Raw genomic sequence first — 22,973 nt, forward strand, 5'->3', positions numbered from 1 at the left:
TTATCCAGGCATCACTGTGTATTAGTTGTCTATATTTCTTTGACTAGTTATTGAAGCATCATGAGGTTTTCCCATTCCACATTAGCATGCCTGTTAATAGTGTCCCTGATCAGCTCATGTTTGGACAGCCATGTTGTTAAGACTTCATGGGCAAAGTATCTCTGATATTTCTAAAAGATACACTCACACAGCAAACTTCCTATTTCTCTGATTCTACAATCTTTTGACCCCCTCCCTCTTTTGCAATCATTCTTCATCCTTATGTTTAAGAAGTTTGTTTTAGTTGGGACTGGGCTCCATAACTCTGCATTTTGATCATTTCTGGTTTTCTTGAATGATATTAAATTTGAGCAAACATGACAGGTAGTGACAAATATGAAGTTTAAACTCAGAAACAGGATGGTTGTGGAATTTTTCAGTGTTCTGAAATATGAAAATGTGCCAATGAAAATCTATTCTTCTTTGGTTAAAAATTGACTTCCCACACCCTGCTTCTACTTCTCTTTGTGTCTACATAACACTTCCTGATCATTCTTTTCCTTTCCAATTGCCTCTATAAAACCCCAAACTCCATTTTCTCCTTGTACTATTCTTACTAATACACATTCCCCTCATAGTAATAGCTTGAATAAAATCATTCCTTTAATTACCAAGTGCGTCTTCATTTCTAAAACCTGTGCCTAAGGAACATTTTGGTATAAAAGCAATAGAGTGCAAAATCTGAGGTTTAAAAAAAAATGAAAGAAAAAGAACAGAGAAAGTTGCAAAATGATTTCCTGAACTCAGATTGTGGTCAATTTATTTTTTTTTTTTTTAAGTGAGAAAGGCCCTGTACTTATCTCTCCATGAAACAAAATGGTGTTAGGAGAAAAAAAAAAAAAAAACACATGTATTAATGCCCAACAGCGTGACACAGGAAGCTATATAGACTATTGGGAAATTACCCTGAATTTTTCTGGGGAACATACAGCAAGGCCAAGAAAATACATTTTATATTATCATTTTACCTTTTCTATGACACAGAACCACAAATATCAATCACAAAAGTATGAATGATTAACTAGTATAAATCATAAATGTAAAGTTGATGTGAAAGTATATTTTATATCTCCTATAAATTATTTTCTAAGGAGACATATATTTTCAGAAGTGATTATTTTGAATATTTAAGGAATTTAAAAAAAACATGAAGAAGAAAAAATTATGAATCAATAAGAGAAATGATTAAATAATTTTATTAGAATCATTAAAAGTGGGTTGAAATAATAGAATCAGTTATAATTTATAATATTTAGGCTAAAGTATTGCTTCAGAGAAATTTATGTCTATAAAAAATGAACAGATTTTACAGAAATTATAAGATTAAGATTATTGTGGAAAAAGTTTTGCTTTTGAACCCTCAGTATAAAGATTTCTAAAGTTCAGTCACCTGTGGTACAAAAAGACTACTCTAATCAAATAGAGAGTATAGGAGGAGGCCTCTTGTTAGTCCTGGCCGCTCAGAACCAAAATAGCCACATGGAAACTATATTAATTAAAACACTGCTTAGACCACTAGGTCTAACTTCTTATTGGTTGGCTCTTACAAATTAATTAACCTATCTCCACTAATCTGTATATCACACATGACAGTGGCTTGCTTAGAAGCAAAGTTTTGTCCTGTCTGTCTCTGGTGGCAGCTTCATGGTGTCTTCCTGACCCTGCTTTCTTACTTCCAGCATTCACTTTAGTTTTTTTCCACCTAGTTCTGTTCTGCTCTTGCCATAGGCTCAAAGTATTTCTTTATTCATTAACCAGTAAAAGCAACACATAGACACAAGGACCTCCTATACCAAAAGAGGCTAAATATTTTGATAAAGACCATAGACATAAAATCATGTAATAGTACACTGATATAATTTATTTTACAAGATTTTCATTTTATTTTTCTTTTAATTTGAAATATATATATTAAATAACATATGGGTATACTAGCAAAAGGTATCAATTATACAGAGAGAGTTTTGTTTATAGATGGCCCCTGATATTTTTTTTTTTTTTGTGATTAGGAATCTATCTAGAATCTTGAGATAAACAGGCTGCTGTAAGCATATTTTAAGCTTACACAATTCATTTTAATGACACAAAATATAAGATGTTTTAAATTCAAATCTCTATTCTCTATTGATTCATTTCAACTCATATAAAGCAGAAGCTTCTTATAATTCTTGAGTTTGACTTCAATATTCTGAAAACTACTCTGTTCATATTAGAGTTATTTGATCATAACACTGAATATAAATAAGGTGACAAAACAATTTTTTCTATTCCATAAAACATTCACTTTAAAAAAGTTGACCTCAATATAGAAATAAGCATTAATGCCTAAATATTCAGGCACGTGTTCCTTAATTATATATTATCTGGCTTAATTGTTAAATATATTCTTTTTAAAGCATTAGTGACATTAACTGTACAGAAAAATTAATATATTAGTTGCTTCTTGGGGAAAGGTTAAACGAGCCTACTATTTCTGGAGCTTTGATGTCACATTATCACTGAAGACGTTAATGAGTTGCTGCTTATTCTCCACTCTTTCTATTGAAAAGGTACCTGCTTCAACTGTAATAGGCAGAAGTCAAGAAAGTTGGTTGTTCCCTTTGGATCATAATGCGTAGAGGAAATAAATTTTAATGTAGAGAATAATAATGAAAGTCATGAGCTCAGACTGGCATCAATAAATATAACAAAAATGTTGGATATTGGAAAAATATATTAAGCACTAATTCTCTAAGTTGAAACATAGTTTTTTTGCAGGGCTTATCTGCTTGACTTCATGACAAGTTTATGAATTTTCTTGTCAGGTCAAATAGAAGAAAAATGACACCTCAGAAATTATATAGAAAGTGACTAGACGGTCACTACCCTCAGGAAGAAACATTTTACAAAAGCCAACTCTTCATCACTTACACCAACAGTTCCTAAATGCTAATTTGAATCTAGGGAAAGTCTTCAACAAATGCATTACAATCAAGCAGAGTAGGCTAAATATTTTTTTCACATCATTTACCAGTGATTGTTGTAAATGTACTTCCACCTTAATTAATAAAAGATGATTTCAGAATGAATAAATCACAAAGGATTTCCTTACAGCACTTAGTCTAATGATGAATAAATGAAGACAAGAGAATTCTATTGGAACAGAAAGACTTTTTTTTTTAAGGTGAGCTAAAATGTCTTTTTAAAAGAAACAAAGTGTGCTTTACTGAAAAGAAAAATAATCTTTATTTGGCTGTATTTGACATTAAGCTAAGGGAAATTTTGAGAAATAAAGTCTCTTCAAAAATCTCTTTTCCTGTAAACATTCTGATTAACTGATCAAGAAGGAGACCATAATAATTCTTCTCCTTTGGTTTTAAAAATTGTTAAAAATGAATGGAGTTAATGCATCTACAATACATGAGACATCCAAGTATAGGAGTCAATGTTACAGAACAGGGAGATAGCTGGAAGCATAACAAACTAAGGTTACAACTAAGGAAAGAAATAGAAAATGCAATTTACTATTTTGTTAACAGGAGACTTTTATAAATTGTCTTAGAATATTTTAGGTTTTTTTTTGTATTTGCTCACATGGTAGGTGAGTACTACTTTAAGAGAAAGAAGTGGTTTAAACCTTATTAACACTCTGTGTTGTGTTTAACTGAGGGGGAAACTAGGACAATTGGGATTCTTTGGTCAAACTCTCACCTTTGCCCCTTAATGCCTTCTGGTGTTCATGAAAGTCATACATAACCCAAACGTTGTACCTTTTTTTGAAAAAAAGAGAGAAAAGAGGGCCTTTGGCAACATAGTCGTCAATGATTTCATTGGTCATAGATGGATCTTTTAAAACTTATTTGTGACAATAAATAATGGGAAATAAAGATTAAGCATTATTTATAAATATACTTTTATGATGGTAATACTTGTGTCTTGTTTAAATTCATGTATTAAATCGTAATCCTAGATGTACTGATAGTGGGAGTTCAAATTGCAATAATAAAAATGGTTCTAATAAAGGCATGAAGACTAGCTAGTTCTATTCTCCAGGTAAGAGTACAGAAAATATTTTGCCGATTAAATTAATAAGTTTTTATTGGACCTTGAATATCTTGAGGCTTTGATATTGGAATCCCAAGCTACCATATCTGTGGTAAATAAATTTCTGTTGCTGATAATCAATCCAATTTATTTCATTTTATGATAATCACCCAAATGTACTAAGAAAACGAGATGTTATATTTCATCATTTTATTATAGCAGGATTTATTACAATATTTAAAAGGCAATTGGTTGAAACAAAGCAAAGTAAACTTTTCAACATATTCCAGGAGCAAAAATAATAGAAAAAGAAATGTACTTACATGACAGGAATTTATATTGCATTTAGTGCAGACAGAGTTTAGAACAGAAGCAAGGGAGGGATGTTAAAGGAGAGTTGTTAAGAGAGTGTTAACAATTGTTGTAAAGAAGCTATGACACAATGGAGGATCTTATATCAGAAAGAAAATCACAAGCAGTATCAAAGTCATAGAAACTGAAACCCAGAATCATGGCAAAACTATCCAACATCATATTTCAAAGGCTAAAAAAATATGCTACATATCAGAATAGAGTAAGGTTAATTAGCTACTTCATCTTTTTACATTTCAGTGACAACAGCTCTTCAGAGAAATAAAATATTTCGGTTTTTCAGTTTAAATCTTCACTTTGGCTCATTGTATCTAGAAAGTAAAAGCAAATTTCTGAAGTTGGATGAGCTTCTCAGTTAGTTAACTGCATATAAATCTTCTAAGTATCCTACCTAGTTTTGACAATACAACCATAACCCATAACACTTCCTCATATGATCAGAAATCCTGAGTTAGGCAAGAGGATGGTGAATTGAGAGATAGGCAGATTTTCACAATGAAAATTAAACTTTGCAAATGCTAACATTTCAGAAAGCAATTCTCTGTTTATTTTAAAAATAAAACAAAGAGAATCTTGGTGTCCTAAGTCTACCACAAAGCCTGGGGTGAACTGGGGACAATAATTACAATAATTGCTCATCAAAGCTAATAAAAGACAATTGCAGTAATAAACTCAGCTAGATATAGCCTATGTCAAGAATCTATTCTGAGCTTTGGGCCACTCAAATTAGGTTTAGTTGATTAAAAGTTAAAAGCCTCACTGGGCAAAGACACAGCTATGTAGTTCTTTATTCTTTCTAGTGTTCCAAAGTTGGCATCCAAAGATCTATTTACCTTCGTTAAAGCATCATTATCTTTCCTTTTCATCTCAGCTCTAGAGATGGATTGTTTACTTTAGACTCTCCAATCAATGACTGTGGTGACTTTCTAGTCCTCCCATAAAACTACATACTACAAACAGATTTTGTTGGACATTATCAATGTGTGTAGATAACAAGAGACTATGAGCACTCAGCATTAATTAATACTCCTACAAAATTACCCATACATAAAAAGCCCATGGAGAGTTATGGACGAAGAGGTGAAAACAACGAAAGAACAAGGATGGCCATCTGGAAACATCATTTTCTTAACAATACTTGAATGCTACACCCTGACAATAGTTTGTCAAGAAAAGACCACCAACATTTGACCATGTATGTTTGGAAAATTTCACAAGACCCACACTCCTAGATAAAAAGCTACAGACAATTTCTGCTGAGAGAGTGAGGCTAACAATTTTTGTATGAAAGCGATCCATTACAGATTATTAGATCCTAAATGGTCATCATAATCACATAAGATATTACCTTGATAAATTTCTTGTTCATTGACTACAAAATGGATAACTAATTTTATATGTACAACAAAATTACAATGTAGATTTATGAAAAAAAATATATCAGCTTCTATCTCCTAATACCTGATAGTAACTTATCAAACAATAGTGTGAAGTAGAGGTTTGCTAGATTTTTGAACAAAATTGATTTTTAATCATTGAGTAACTTGTATATCATTCCATTGAAATGTTATGTAAGGATAAGTAATAGCAAGTAGAAGTGATAGATGGTGTGAGAGGTCCTTCAGACTGTGTGTTGCTTTTATTGTTTAATGAATAAAGAACTGACTTGGCCTATAGAAGGAGAACAGAAAGACAGAACTAGAGAGATGCCATGGAGCTACCAGAGACAGACATGCTGAAACTTTAGCCAGTAAGCCTCTGTCATGTGGCTATACACAGATGCATAGAGATGGGCTAAATTAATATGTAAGAGTTAGCCAATAGGGAGCTAGAGTTAATGAGCCAAACCGTGATTTAAATAATACAGTTTCTTTGTGATTATTTCCTGTCTAAGCTAGACAAGAGCTGGGAACCAACAAGCATTTTGAAATGCCGGCTTTCTGGGTCATGGTGTCAGTGTAAACTCTGTCTCTTTCTGGAGGTCTGGCTATAGAATATCTAAATGGGGTTTGTGAGCAGACTGTTACAGCTGCTTAATGGCTCAACATATACCATTGCATACTTGGAACTGGGGTGGTATACACTGCTCAGAGGCAGTAAACAGAACAGCTATACCATGTTGGACTGGGTGGGGTAAGCAGACAGTGACATATTTCTTCTAGAAAAGGCACAGCTAAAGTTTTTAAGATGTGCTTAGCATTTTAAAAAACACTCTTGGACAGTAAAGAATTAGAAATATGCAATAAAGACAAATACAGATGAGTCATTGCATTGGATAAATGTATGTGGGCTTAAAAGAGAGAAGAAAAACAGTAGAGAGAGTCATAAAATAAAGTTAATTCTTTTAAAAAAGTAAAGCCTTTAAAATGACAGAAAAATTAATAAGCCACGTAAAGACTCTGGCCTCAGCTCCATGGTGTCTCTCCCTCTGCCTTCCTTCTCCCAGCATCCAGTCCAGTTTTCCCCACCTACCTAAGTTTTTCCCTATCAACAGACCAAGACAGTTCTTTTATTCATCTTTATTCATTAACCAATAAAAGTAACACATAGACAAAATAACCTCTCACACCACACCATTTCCCCTTTTCTGTTTAAACAAAAAGGAAGGCTTTAACATTTTTTACTGTCTAGAGTTCCTTTTCAAGCCCTCTCAGGTTTTACATGAATTTAGACCACCATGTTGGTGCACCAATCTGTAGGAAAAGGGGCAACTTGTTCTTCCCTGCTTCCCAGCTAGCTTAGACCTGAAATAATCACACAGAAACTATATTAATGCCGGGCGGTGGTGGTGCACGCCTTTAATCCCAGTACTCGGGAGGCAGAGGCAGGCAAATCTCTGTGAGTTTGAGGCCAGCCTGGTCTACAAGAGCTAGTTCCAGGACCGGAACCAAAAGCTACAGAGAAACTCTGTCTCGAAAATTCAAAAANAAACCTATATTAATTAAAACACTGCTTGGCCCATAACTCTAGCCTTATTGGCTAATGATTACATATTAATTTAAGCCAGTTCTACTAATCTTTGTATTGCCACATGAGAGTGGCTTACAGGCAGTTTTGGCACGTCTGAATATGGTTGCAACTCCGCAGCATCTCTTCCTCCACCTTTGTTCTTCTAGAATTCAGTCCACTTTTCCCCACCTACCTAAGTTCTGCCCTATCAACAGGCCAAGGCAGTTTCTTTATTCATTAACCATAAAAGCAACAAATAGACAGAAGAACCTCCCACACCAGCACAGAAGAAAAGTGACTGACAAACTGCCAATATAGATAGAACTGTCTTTGAAATTTCCTGCTTTGTGGAAAAGTCTGTTGGATACTATGGGCCTGTAGGCTGAAGATGGATGCCGCAACAGTACAGAAGAACTTTGAGTCCAGGCAGCAAGATGTCTCTGTCAATCCTAGATCTCTGGAAGTAGCTTCTAACACATTCCCTGTTTACTTAGGTAATATTATATCCTTCTGGAGACTTTGATTGAGTTGAAGAATAGATAGTAAATAGATATAAATATTGTAATTCTTGCTTAATAACTGTTTTGTTATATGTAATTTTACTATGTTAAAGTTAAAGACTTCCTTTTTATTTAAACAGAAAAGGGGAAATGGTGTGAGAAGCCCTTCTGTCTATGTTACTTCTTTGATTGGTTAATGAATAAAGAACTGACTTAGCCTATAAGCATAGGAGGAAGGCCGAGTTAGAGAGATGCCATGGAGCGACTAGAGACAGTCATGCTGAAACTTTAGCCAGTAAGCTATCATGTGGCAATCAAATACATATTCAGTTGTTACTTCTTTGATAACAAAAATATTTATTGAACAAAAATTCCTGGCTGAATACTATAATTAAGTGTCATTTTTGTTTCACATATAGTTTTCAATATAGCCCATAAGTGTTCATAGTTCTTTAATTAAGGAAAGCTAATATTCAATCAAATGCTAGACTAATTTTACAAAGAATGTATATAGCTTCAATGTGACATTGCTTTTCCAAAAAACTATTCCTTAAAATGTATGTACAGATAAAGAACATAAGAACATAAAAAGATTCTTGGTATTTAGAAGAGGGTATTTAGAAGAATTATCATATTGCAATTTTCTTTAAAAGCTGGACTATTTGGTCTAGACTAGTTAGTTTCCACTAAACAATTTTAAATAATAGGAAATAAAAATAAAGAATATAATTTTGAAGATTTTTGGCAGAATATAATAATAGAATGAAATGGAAATTACATATTTTTCATTTTGTATTAAATATATTATTTATCTTTAAATTTTGTGTTGCTTTATTTTAATAATAAAATACTTCATATCACCATATAGAATAAGGAGATATGAATAGTTAATATACACATTTTTCTTTGTTCATAAATAAAATGAACACAGCATAGCAGATATATCCTATTAATATTATATTATAGTATATATCCCAACCTATTAACTAGAAACTTAGTTTACAGATATTAGTTTATAATATTGTAATTTTGGCTTAATCATTTATCTTCTGTATGAAGCAACTCATATTTCATACTTTTGGCAAACCCTTGCCATCTTTTTTTTTTTAAATATGTGTTTGGTAATAAATAAGTACTATGCAGTTGTATTTTGCTATTGGTGATATTTTGCTTTAAAGCAGCTTCAGAAACACAGAAAATACCAATTTTTAAAAGATTTCAGAACTCTTGGTAAACACCAAACTGTATGATAATATACTCCAATGTAGTATGTGTTCCTATCTGGACTCTGTGTTTGGTGGCTTATATAATTTCTTTTTTGTGTGCTTGTTTTTACAGAAATTTGTCTCTACTGTACCATCTGTGTTGTAAAATATTCAATAATTATCTTAAGAAAAAAAAGTAGTGATATGCTGAGTCATAGTATCATTGTTTGGAAAGCTTGAGGGAATGACATGCTCACTTAACCAACAGATTTACAGAAAGTTACCACATGTCAAAGAAAAATTTTCCTCATTTCCAAATCGTCAGATAATTAGAAGATGATTCTTATATGACAGTGAATGAACAAGTATTACCGGAACTGTAGGTAAGAGACCTCAGCTAAAAGGAATTTCCTCCATTGTCCTTTTTTACTCATTTAACTACTTGTAACATGTTCACTGGCGGCAAGCTGAGAACAACATCTTGGATTTGATAAATAGAAACAAGAGATACTCTCTTCCATTGACACACCTTTCGAAGAGGGTGGATAATATGTGTTCAGAGATGTGAGAATAAAGCTCAGTAGTAGAGTACTTTCTACCTAGTACAGGCCCTAGGTCCAATTCATTGTTCTCCTACCCTCAGATCAAGAAAAAAGTTAAAACAAAAGATTAATATGAAGCATTTTTATATGTTAAAGATCTATGGGGAGTACTGCCCAGGAATTCATGTGTTTTAATGATGTGTTTTTCCTTATTCATGGCTTAAACTCCATGCAATAGATTTTCCTTGTTTAGTTGCTTTATAGATGAAGACTGTAAAATGCAAAATGCAATCTCTATTAATTCATCAATTTCTTTTACAAAACAGAAACCTTGAATCTGCTCTCAAAATATTCAAGATTTAGAAAGTTTTCTTCTTTTTTATTCACTGTAACTTTTATATATTCTCTCACGAGAACTGAATGGCCTCACACCATGTTCTTAGAATACTTTGAAAATTCCGTATGTTCATAAATAAATAAAACATTGCCACATGGTAAAGGGCAAACAGGCCCTGGGGACTACAGAATCAGGATCTTCTAGCACTCCTTGGCACAAGAGTTTTTCAGCAGTAATGTGTTTTACCTCAAGATTCCCAGGAGTATTCTCTGTGTATTTTCTCCCTAATGATTATGAGTGCTAATCTTTGGATAGGAGAGGGAGGGGGAGAGGAGTGGGGGGAGGGGGAGAAGAGAGGGGGGAGGGGGAGAAGATTGGGGGGAGGGGGAGGGAAATGGGAGGCTGGGAGGAGGCAGAAACTTTTTTTTCTTATTCTCAATAAAAAAAAATGGAAAAAAAAAGATACTTGGATAATGAGTATGAGAAAATAGATTCGTGAACTGATGTGGGAATAGAGATTTGGGGAGGAAGCATGTTGAAATGAACACTTGCTGGCCATAATCTCTACTGCTTTGGCACTATGTATTTGTCAAATGGTGTAGCAGAGGTAGAAACATACCCTGTTTGTTGAAACTTTGTGATTTAAAGATTATGTTATTCTTATGTCTACCAATGCATATAGATGGTAATTAAAATTTCTGCAAAAATATGCTCTAATATAAGGCTGGGTAAGACTATTTTGTAGGATTTTGGGTATATCCAATAAGAGTTAGTTTGCAGTGAAAAATGTGTGTTTCAATACTGAAATCTTGTTTGTATATTGATGCACTGTTAGGGAATGTTTGGGCAAATAAAATATTAACTAGTAATGTGTCCTAAAATCTTTTCATAGAGAGGCCTTAAGTGAGTCATAAATTGGATAATTAACTCAACTTTGCCACCATAATGCAAGGAATCCCAGCTTAAACAAATGTTTTTCTACTGTGCTGATTAAAGAAAATATCTCCATCAGGTTGCTCTGTGGGTAAGTCTGTGGAACACTTTCTTAATTAATGTTTGATATGGGAAGGGATAGATCACTATGGGTGGTATTGTGCCTAGGGAAATGTTTCAGACATTTGTAAAAATGTAATCAGCAGATGGTATTTATATATTTATTAATTTACATATATATGCAACAGCAATCATTAAAGAAGAGGAGGCCATACATTTGAGAGAAAAAAAAAAGTATATAGGTAGTGAAGTAGAGAGTAGAATGTGGAGAAAATAATATAAGTATATTTTAATTTTTAAAAATTAAAGCTGGGGGCTAAAGAGATGGCTCAGAGGTTAAGAGCACTGGCTGCTCTTCCAGAGGTCCTGAGTTCAATTCCCAGCAACCACATGGTGGCCCATAACCATCTATGAGATCTGGTGCCCTCTTCTGGTGAGCAGACAAAAATGCAGACAGAACATTGTATATATAATAAATAATTAAAAAAAATAAAAAGATGAAAAAAAAAGCTGAAGGAGCCTTGAAGAACAATTGAATAAGTTTTGGGTATGATTGACCCCCAAGGTCTTTGCTTCAGAAATTACCTTCACGCTCCTGCCTTCAGCTCCTGTCACAGTTTTTTTATGATGAGGGACTGTAATCTTTAAGTCACATAATCCCCTTTCTACCCAAGTGGTTTTGGTCATTGTATTTCCCATAGCAATAGTAAGCAAACGGAGACATATGGTTACCAGTGAATACGATGCAAGAGAGGAAGATGTGAAGAAGTTAGAACTAATAGGTGTGATTCTGAGTTGCATACATTGAAAAGTCATAGTAATGCCATGGTGAAGATTCAGATTACACAGTTGGCAGTGACCTTTAAGGACAATAGCAGCCATTATTATTAGCAGAAAGCCCGTCATGTTTACTTTATAGAAAAGATGAAAGCTTTCTTCGGAAGCAACTTGAAATCGCCTAAGTCATTCGACAAAGGCAAACTGCCCTCCTGGATAACTTCTTTGTACTAAATGATAAAGAAAAATGGAATAAAAGATCACTGATTTTCACATATTCAGTCTGGTTTAAGACTTCTAAATGCTACCACTTGCTTTTGTTCAATGAGACAATGTGTATACTGAATCTCTTGTACGTATGAGTAAACTTAGTCACCTGGTTATCTCAGCCTAACTTTGATTTATTGTTTGAAAGTTCAAGTAATAGCCTTCATATGGCATGTATTTTCACAATTTATTTTAATTACGTCATTCCCCACTTTCCTTTTCTCCTTCCAAATTCTCCTGTATCACCTCCTTGCTCTCTTTCAATTCCATGGCCTCTTCTCTTTTTCATTCATTGATTATTAGTATACACACACACACACAATCCTGTATATTTCTAAATAGATAGATGCAATCATTAAATGGATGATAAAAAGAAAAACATACATATAAAGAAATAAATTGAAATTTTAAAATTAAACTGGAAAAATATATTTATGGAATATTGTGATAAGTCACTACAATTGCTATACAGATTTGATCAATTTTACTATTATGGAAACAAACAATAAGTTCTATCATGAGCACAGATAAGTGTAGAAGGATAATAGTGATAAGAGCATATCATATCCACAGCACAGAAAGGTAGAATGACTTAGCCACAGAATGTAATCTTAGACTACACTTATTTTTTAGTTCATCACAAAGTTCAGAATTATTGTAAATTTTATAAGAGGGGTTCACTCAGACAAAAATTATGTTTATAGATGAAAAGTCTGAGAAAAGAGCCAGTCTAAAGCAATACATTTAATTTAAAATTTCAGCTTAACTTTTACTTTACTTTAAAGTCATATGAAAATAAAAAGATATTCGTTTTAGCATCAGTTTTCTAGTTATATAAAAAGAGTAAAAAAACCTTATAGATTTGTACAAATAATAAAATTTGACTATGTACAACTGGCTTTAAAATAATCATCTTCAATGCATAAGCACTGTTATTATATCTCTAAATATCTTCCCTAATATATATTCATTAAAGCTTAAAATGCAATTTTTAGTCTTAGTATTCTTATTTAAGTGTGAGATTTTATTTAAAATTACTGGTACATGTAATTCTTTAAGCCATTATGACTTTTAATCTTCCATTTATTATATCTTGTGCATGCTAATATAAGGCATAGTTTTGTCTCAGCTTTTTCCTTTTGTGATGTTGTGAATGGAACCAAGGCCCTTGCACATGGTAGGTGGCTATCCTACCCCATTCCTTAGCTTTGGATAAATTTGTAATAGCTTTATGCCTGCTTTTTATATTATTTTTACTTATTAAATAACACACAACTAAATCTTCCTTTTAATTTAGCTAATCAGTAAATATTAGAAAAAGTAGAATCTATGTGGGTTAGTAAAATAAATTTTATATTATGTTTATCTTATATATAAATTTGCCAAACACATCACTAATGTTTCATTTTTGAGGATCTTTAAGTAGTTGAGGTTTGAGTGTCAGGGTTGATTATTCACCAGTGTGATAAGAATTTTACTAAAAGAGCATGCTACTGAGGATACATTTCTGTAGCTTGTGCATGTGGGAACATATTAATTTTATGTTTCCAATCTAATTTTTGGAAGCACACAATATTAAATAGAATTTACTAGCATTAAAGTTTAATCAGGAATGTATTTGTTATGTTATGAATAATGTCCTTTATTTGCCACACATTTAAATTCAGTAAAATAAAGGAAATATTTTCCTACCTGTAAGGGAGACTAGTTAGATGACACAATGGGTTAACATTAAGGCTGTCTCACTTGATCTTTAAAGAGCTGAAGGTCACATTTACTTATATTGACTTACAAATGGGAAGTTTAGTGGGTCCATAATTCACCCATGTACCAAACAAATTGCCAATCACAGAGATCTAAACTCACAGGAGTCACACACCAGCAAGGTTAAAATCCCATCAATATAAAAATCATATAAGTCTTTAAAAGACGATTTTCTATATGAGGCATGGAGAGCTGTAACTGTACGACTTAATGCCCTCCATAATGTTCTAGAGTGATAAGGATTAGTAATCCCTTTCCCATTTATTCTTTTCTTTTAATTTATTGAAAAGAAAAACTGTGAAACAAGAAAAACCAAGTAACTTCCTCAAGGTGAAGGTCACAGAGTAATTTAATACAGAACTCAGTGGGGGCCATGACATATGCTGAATCTCTGAGTCTAAACTTGAGAAGTCACTGGATTTCTTTGGCAACATCATTTGTTGATTTTTTCACAGTCCCATAGTATTGTTTAAAGTAATGGTATCAAATATTTTTATGCTTTTGATTATTGTGATTTTTAAGATAGCATTAAATTGATATAGTAAAAGTTACTGTAGAGACAGGGTCTTTACAGTTGAAAGTATTTACATTTGAAGTAAAGCAATAAGATATTGCCAGCAGTTATAGAGAAAATAGACTTAAAAGATTTAAACACAACATCACTACATTTTGTTGTGCTAAAAATATATATTGAAAATATGTCTTCTTAAAGAAATGGGAGTTATTTACTGGAAGCTTTAGAAACTAAACCCCCAAAACGTCATGTTCCCAGGTCTTTGGCCTCTAGTGATGATTTCATGATGACAGCATGATAGCCATTATATTTTTACAAAAAGTGATCACATGGCCACATAGGAAACACAGCCTTAAGACAGAGGTTAAGCTATATACTTTAACAATTATTTATCCAGGGAACTCCCTCCCAAGAACTAATATTTACTCCAGACGGTACTGCCTCTCATTATCTCAGGATTATGTATCAAAATTCAACTCTTAATATCTATCTAAAGAAATAACCGATTCATGGGGAGCAAAGTGCCAACACGGGTACCTAGGGAGCACAGACCATGATCCAAAGCAGAGCAAGTGCAATAAAATTAGAATTGCTATGTCTTCTTTTGAATGCTGAAAGCACCTGCCGCTTGTTTCTTCGTGTACTGTTCTTTGTGATTCTGAAGATGGTTATGCTTAAGCAACCAATTTATAGACTGACTCTCTTTATAGAGTCATCTAAATTGTGTAGGGGATTGGGAGGATTACTGCCGACATGTTATTTTTTTTACTTATTTATTTATTTATTAAAGATTTCTGCCTCCTCCTCACCACCGCCTCCCATTTCCCTCCCCCTCCCCTGATCAAACCCCTCTCCCTCATCAGCCCGAAGAGCAATCAGGGTTCCCTGCCCTGTGGGAAGTCCAAGGACCACCCACCTCCATCCAGGTCTAGTAAGGTGAACATTGATGAAGAAAGTATGGAATATATACATATTAGAGTACTACTCAGCAGGAAAAAACAATGACTTCTTAAATTTTGCATACAAATGGATGGAAATAGAAAACACTATCCTGAGTGAGGTAAGCCAGACCCAAAAAGAGGAACATGGGATGTACTCACTCATATTTGGTTTCTAACCATAAATAAAGGACATTGAACATATAATTAGAGATCATAGAGAAGCTAAATAAGAAGGAGAACCCAAAGAAAAACATATAGGCATCCTCCTGAATATTAACCTTCATCAGGCGGTGAAAGGAGACAGAGACAGAGACCCACACTGGAGCACCGGACTGAAATCTCAAGGTCCAAATCAGGAGCAGATGGAGAGAGATCACGAGCAAGGAACTCAGGACCGCGAGGGGTGCACCCACACATTGAGACAATGGGGATGTTCTATCGGTAACTTGCCAACATGTTATTTTAAGAAGTTTTTTTCCCCCCTAAAACAATATTGGACGCTGGGGAAGATGAATGGTAAATAAGATTAGGATGGTGGTAAATCTTTAAGATTGGTATCAAAATACCAAATGTTCATACAAGTTCATACAGTCAATAGCATTTCTTCCTTCTAATCCATGTAACCAGTATTACATTGCTCCCCCCTCCCCGCCCCTTTGAAAATACGTGCTTTAGCCAGGCGGTGGTGGTGCATACCTTTAATCCCAGCACTCGGAATGCAGAGGCAGGCGGATCTCTGTGAATTCGAGGTCAGCCTGGTCTACAAGAGCTAGTTCCAGGACAGGAACAAAAAGCTACGGAGAAACCCTGTCTTGAAAATTAAAAAAAAAAAAAAAAAAATATGTGCTTTATAATGCTATTATTCTCTTTAGTGTGATTCCATCTGACAAATTAGGAGATAGACCACTATAATTTTTCTATTTTATCCATCCCTTTCAAACTTTACTCATATTCCTTTGTTGGGACCAATTGAGTCCTGGCCTTCAGCTGCTCTTCCCTGTCTAAAGCCTTCTAATTGAAGTTACCAGAAGCTGTGCCTAGCCTAGAGGATCAGAGGATGGGATTTTCACCTTTTGGCCATTGACTGCAGTGTATTTAAGCCTCCATGGTTCTATTAACGAGGGGCTTTTGGTACCAGTGTTGGAAGGTCTGTGTGTCGGTCTGTCTTTGCATGTGTATTCTCAACCTCCAGCCCTTGCTCGAAGCTCACGAAGTGGGTTCTAGCATACAGAGCACAGAGCGCAGACTGGGAAGGGGGTGGGCGGTGGTGCGGGAAATTCCTCGTTTTAATTTACTTAAATAAAGAAGAAATGTCTCAAAGCAAATAAGATCATAACTTTAAGAGTGTTGATACTATATATAAAAAAGAAAACATGCTACTCACTCCTCTGAAAACTTACTGACATTCATTAATTAAAAAATTAGTCATTTATGAGAGGTTGATTGTGGGATGAGCCATTCTGGGCTTCTCTCAGAGACCCTTGATGTATGGAGAAAAAGTTCCTTGTTCCATGTCTGAAACAGGAATTGGCTTGGCAAGTCTAGCAATGGCCTGGGGCCAGGGTCTTTTGAAGAAGCAGTTTTAGTCATCTCTGCTAAGGACTGTGATTTTCAATTCCAAAGCCTATGTCTATTTGTTCTGTGATGTACTTGAGATATCCTCTGTTCCCTTTCTGTAATTTTACTTGATTAGCTTTCTGGTGATGTCATCCCAGTTGTTTCTCTCTGCAAACAGTATGTGAGATGCTGTTTTTCTTAAATTTGGTACCATGATTTATCAGTTCATGCAGATTTCCTGATCCTAGTTTTCTGCCTTTATATTTTTAGCTCCAGTACCCGTGCCTCTCCACACCTGTGTGTTTGGTTCAGATATGGGATTTTAAAAAGATATAATATTTAATACTTGTATGAGCATTATAATACTACAATTTGATACTTATAAATAAATTGGAGCTTTTTTTGTATTCGGAGTCCAAAATGATATGAAGAAAACTGTTCATGGCCTGTACTTTAGACATTCAGATCACTGTATGGATAATTATTACTATTGTTATCAGTAATAGTAGCATTAAAAGCTTACTATAGAAGGAATAGCTATAAATGAAGACATGCCATGATACATTGAAAAATAGACTGATGGGTTAGGAGAAAATAGATGATAGATAGATAGATAGATAGATAGATAGATAGATAGATAGATAGATAGATAGATAGATAGATGACAGTTACATGGTAGATAAGCAACATTTATTGCAATCATAATATTGTCATTTCTTCCCTATTGTGACTTTGCTTCCTCTACATGAATAAGAATTTCAGTCAGTTTCTGTAAGTGCCAATGTCTTAAAGTGTTGTACAGCATACTTACTATACCTATGCTTCCATTATTTTCAGTTATTGCCAGTAATTTTATCAAGTACAACTCCATTTTGTTTTAGACTCCCACAGTTGATCTCTAAATGATTGGCTTGAATCATCCTGTTTATTTTGTACCAGCACTCTTTGTTTTCCCAAACTTGACACATCCAGTAATCCCATTCATTTGGAGTTTGTTCTGTTTCCAATTGATTTCTCATTGTTCTTATTGGTTTATATTTTTCTCCTTTCCTCTCTGTATATATTCTGAAGCAGAGCTTAAATTATGTATAAGAAAGAAACTAGTAAAATTCTTGGTGAATTTGTCATAAAATAAGATTATGTTGAAACCCATAGGTTAACGTTTTAAATTTCCCTATAAGAGTCTCCCCAACTTAAATCCCAACATTATATTTACAAGTATAAAACTCAAAGACATTAGAAATATTCATATAACACAGTAAATTTCTTTCTATGGGATTACAATAAAGTCTCCTAACATTAGCATGTGATTTATTATTCTCTGATTCTACTTACAAAACAAGAGATGATGTGGAAGCCTCTACACTCCTGAAATCTATTTTATCAAAATCTGATCTGGTATATGTCTGAGATGTGTTGCTACCCACCAAAGTGATTTGTTTTCATTGAAAGGAAAATAAGGTTACTTGATACTGACAACACATCGTTTGAAGTTTCCCCTTAGATTCATAGTCAACACTGTCTTTGCTTTCCTGCTCTTTCTTCATCACTTTCTTTTCATTCTATGAACTCAGACCATTTTTAGATATATGTCTTCCATTGTAATGTTATTTTTTCATTTTTATCCAGGTCGCCTCGCATATATTACTTTTATATATAGTAAAGTACACTTGATTTCTAATAGTAGGATATTCTCTGAATTTTAACACATTTGTTTCCTAAAACTATTTTGTCTGAGCATGTATATATTCGCAAATGATCATGCCAAAATCTAAAGAGTGGAACATAAAATTTTTAGACAAATTTTAGAATATTCTAATTAATTCACTTTCTAGTGTTATTTTATTTATTTCCTAGAAATACCATTTGCTTTTAAAAGCATCATATTTGTATTTCATGAAATAGTTTATTCACTGGGTGTTATATATGAGTTAACCACTCTTTGTAACCTTACCAGAATAAAGCTATCGCAGAAAAAAAGCTCATTACCAAATCTAAGTCTTTTGATTACGGCTTAAAAGTCTCATTATTTTCCATACAGAAATTCTGTTTTGGTTCTTTTAACTTTGAAATATACATAATTACTTGTGTATAATTAAGCCATTCATTAAAATTGCTTTAATTGTTTTTGTGTCAATAAAAATGACAAATACATACCTTGAGTCTGTTTAGTGTTTAATTACTCCCCATGAGTTAGATTTTACAGTGAGGACTAGATTCATAAAATATTTTATGCACCATTTGCTTGTGGATTGTAAATGCTTCTCTCATACTATGAATTTCTGAACGAAAATATAATAATTCTGATGAGCAACCATTCTTTGAAAGCATCTCTTCCCTTGCTATATGTCTCACTATGCACTGTGCATAATTGTATAGGAACAATTTACAGCTAGCAAAATATTCAGTGATACAAATAACAAAGTTCTGTTCTTTATTTTAGGAAATAACAGAGAGCAAAATATTCAGTGTCAAATATAAATCTTTTTTTCATAAACTCACAAAATTGATATATCAAAGCATGTAGGATGTCAGAATTAAGTTACAAAGCATTATTTCTTAGTATTGACAACTTTGCTGATTCTGAAACATCTTTTTTACAATGAAGATTATACTCATCTTTAAATCAATTTGTCTGGAAATTTTAACTACTTGTGCTATGTAATTTCTTAATTTCTGTCTTGCTGTCTTTGTCTCTCTATTTCTTGTCTCTTTCTCTGTCTTATCAGCCATATAACATAAAAAAAGAAAAAGGGCTAGACTTCTAATAAGTTCTTCAAGTACATAACTCTAATGATTCTTAGTCCTATAACCTACATATATACCAGTACCTGTCAGTAATGTCACAGTCAGAGAACACAAATTTTAGCACATGGTCCATTAATGGATCAAGCTTACTATAGAACCAAGAAAATGAAAAACAAAAAACAAAATTTCAAAACAAAAACAAAACTTGTGTTTGTGGACTGAGTTGTATACTTCCAAAGTTGAAAGATCCTTTCAAATGCTATTATATTTAGAAAGACATAGATACCTAAAAAATTACTTCAAAAAAGCTAAAAGGATAAATGACCTCTAAGTCTGATAGGTCTCTAGTGCCACCTCTAGAGCCTTTTGGAGGTATATCCATTTAATGTCTTGCCACCCATATCTTGCTTATATCTCTTTAGAGCACTGAATCCAGCTGTGTGCTTCTTCCATAAATTGCTACTTTAAACCTTCCTAATCACTGTGGTTCGTTCATGTTGCATAGTTTCATTTTTTTGAGGTTACAGCTATATTATTAATTATGTATTCAACAATACCAAAAATAAGCACCATATTCTTAGATTTCATATTATAATCCTTTTCAAAATGTAGCTTTATCCACAAAACGCCCATTAACCTCCAAGTTTGGTCATCCCTTATACTGAGAAAACAATCAGTCATCAATCAGATGCCACAGTCTCAGATAGATAACATAAAAATTGAAGGAAGTTCTGAAAGATTCCTTAACTCTCTTCTTTCCTTACATTTAACCACAGCTTTGTTTGAAGATTTATGATCTCTACTCATGATGTCTATAATAGATAATTTTACAATATTCAATTATTGTAACTGGTATTAACAACACTAATTACCCCCAATAACTGAATTTATACCAAAGTTTATGTTTATGCTTTTCTTTTTTATATAAATATGGACATAAACCCTCAATAAACTCTCTCTACCTCTTTCACCCTTTCCTTCTCTGTGAGTATGTATTCAAAGCTCATGAACATCTATTGGCCAGAAGTCAATGTACATCTTCCTCCCTCACTCACTCTCAGTAACTTAAGTATTTTCTCTTTTTTATTAAAAAATAAGCATTTTCCATGCAATATATTCTGATCACAGTTCATCTTCCCCAACTCCACCAACATCCCTCTTATCTTTTCTCCCTTTAGAATCTATAACCTTTCTGCCTTCCCTTAAGGAAACAGGTATCTAAAGAATTATAATAAGATAAAACAAATAAAAAAAAAACAAACTTAAATAAGACAACACAAATTAAAAAGAATCAAAGAAAAAGCAAAAGTTGCATATGTTAGACATACAGATATACATGCCTATACACAGAGGGATCCCTTTCCATTTTAATTGTTGAAACAAGAGCTCCCTTCAAACCTTAAATATACTGATATGGCTAGGTCTGGGGTGGGGAAGGGACTGAACAGTGAGGTTTTGGATCCCTCCTGTCTTTTCCACCTCAACTCTAAAGTTACAGAGGAAATCTGCTGCATCTGTCCTTTCTTGGGACTGTGGATCTGAACTTGGTTCTTTTGGGAATATTATTTTATGATGTATTACTTTCACTTATGCTTCATTTGTTTAATTTTGTGAAACTGGTTCTTTAACTGTCTAAAATACCTGAAGTTCTAATAAAAATCTGAATGGCCAATTGTTGAAATAGGAGCGTCAGGGCTGCCTCCCCAACACCCCGGCCGCTTGCTAGCTCATGCCCGAAATAACAACACACAAACTGTATTCATTTAAGAACTGCTTGACCCATTTCTATCTAGCCACTTCTAGGCTAAGTCTCTCACCTGGACTAGCCCATTTCTAATAATGAGTGTAAGCACCCAAAGGTGCGCTTACCGGGAAGATTCTAGCCTAAGTCCATCGTGGGTTGGAGCTGCCTGTGAGAGCTGAGCATGGCATCTCTGCTCTGCAGCGCAGAGCTGTCGGGTCTCTCCGGAAGCAGAGCAGAGTCTGACCTCACTTCCTCTTCCGCCCAGAATTCTATTCTGTTTACTCCTCCCACCAATGCTTTAACCTATGAGGCCAAGCAGTGTGTTTATTACTTAGCCAATGAAATCAACAGATTGATATATGACACTCCCACATCAGCCAATAACTAGGCAAGAGCAAGTATAGGTGGAGATGGAAGGCGAAGAGTATAAATAGAAGGAGAAATGAGGAAGAGGAGCAGCAAGAGAAGAAGGAAAGGAAGACATCAGTAAGCCACGGAGAAAAAAGTAATGAAAGGTATACAGCAATAAAGAATGAAGTTAGAGGCAAAAGGTAATCAGGATAATTTAAGAAAAACCAGAGAAACAAACAAGCCAAGCTAAGGCTGGGCATTCATAACTAAGAATAAACCTCTGTGTGTGATTTATTTGGGAGCTGACTGGAGGGCTGCTCAAAAGGCCAAAAGAATAAAACATTGCACAACATTTTGACTTACCTTCATGGGGATCAAATATCTATATAGTGCCTGAGAAAGCTGAAAAATAAAAATAAAAATAAAAAAAATGAATATGGCTGCAAACTTTACCAAAGCAAGGATGGTATTTCATTGTTTTGCTTAACAGAAAAAACTGCTAGACATTCTCCAGAACACAGAGAAAAGTGACTGACTGTAGAAAGGAGCTGTGGGCTGCATTCCTGCTGCCCAGCTCCTGGCAGCCTAGCTAGCTTATGCCCCGAAATAACAACACACCAACTGAATTCTTTTAAACACTGCCTGGCCCATTATTTCTATCCTCTTCTTAGCTAACTCTCATATCTTGACTAACCCATTTCTAAAAATCTGTGTAGCACCACGAGGTTTACCGGGAAGATTTTAGTGTACATCCATCTTGGGCTGGAGATTCATCGCGTCTCTGACCTCTCTTCCCTTCTTCCCAGCATTCTGTTTTGTCTACTCCACCTACTTAATTTTCTGACCTATCAGACTAAGCAGTTTTCTTTACTGATTAACCAATGAAACAACAGATTGACAAATGACCTTCCCACACCAACTGACAATCTGCCAGTATACGTGGGACATTCTTTCAAATTTCCTTGGTCATTGAAAATGGATGCCATAATGTTGCAAAGAATTTTAAATAATTTTCCAGGCAGTCATATGTCTCCACTATTTCTAGAATTTTCAGAAATCATTTGCAATATACTTTTTATTTAAAAAATATATCCTTCTGTTGTTTTCCATGGAGTTGTAAACTAGATAGTTATAGCTGTACTTTTTCTTAGATATGCTAAAAGTTAGTTAGATATAAAAATTTGGATTTACTAAGATAAGATAGATTATGGAGTATTTTCTTTAAATACAGGCAAAAGCCAATTAGAATTCAGTGCATCATGAAAGTAATCTTTACTTGATAATTGTTCTTACTGTATATAGTCATACTATGTTAATGTTAAAACTTGTGATTTTTGTTTAGAAAGAAAA

The 22,973-nt window shown here is 33.9% G+C and overlaps 1 long non-coding RNA gene across 2 annotated transcripts in view; it reads left to right on the plus strand.

The window, feature by feature from the left end:
• LOC126505717 (uncharacterized) overlaps positions 1-22,973 on the plus strand; it is a 101,393-nt gene that overhangs the window by 59,178 nt on the left and 19,242 nt on the right. For both annotated transcript variants that reach the window (XR_007592968.1, XR_007592969.1), the window contains exons 4-5: positions 9,357-9,471; positions 10,860-10,991. This is a non-coding gene — a long non-coding RNA (uncharacterized lncRNA). The remainder of the gene's footprint in view (positions 1-9,356; positions 9,472-10,859; positions 10,992-22,973) is intronic.

Source organism: Alexandromys fortis, unplaced genomic scaffold (genome assembly GCF_014885135.2).
Source record: "Alexandromys fortis isolate MF-2015 unplaced genomic scaffold, M_Fortis_MF-2015_v1.1 scaffold_4, whole genome shotgun sequence".
In the NCBI taxonomy this organism is placed as follows: Eukaryota; Metazoa; Chordata; class Mammalia; order Rodentia; family Cricetidae; genus Alexandromys; species Alexandromys fortis.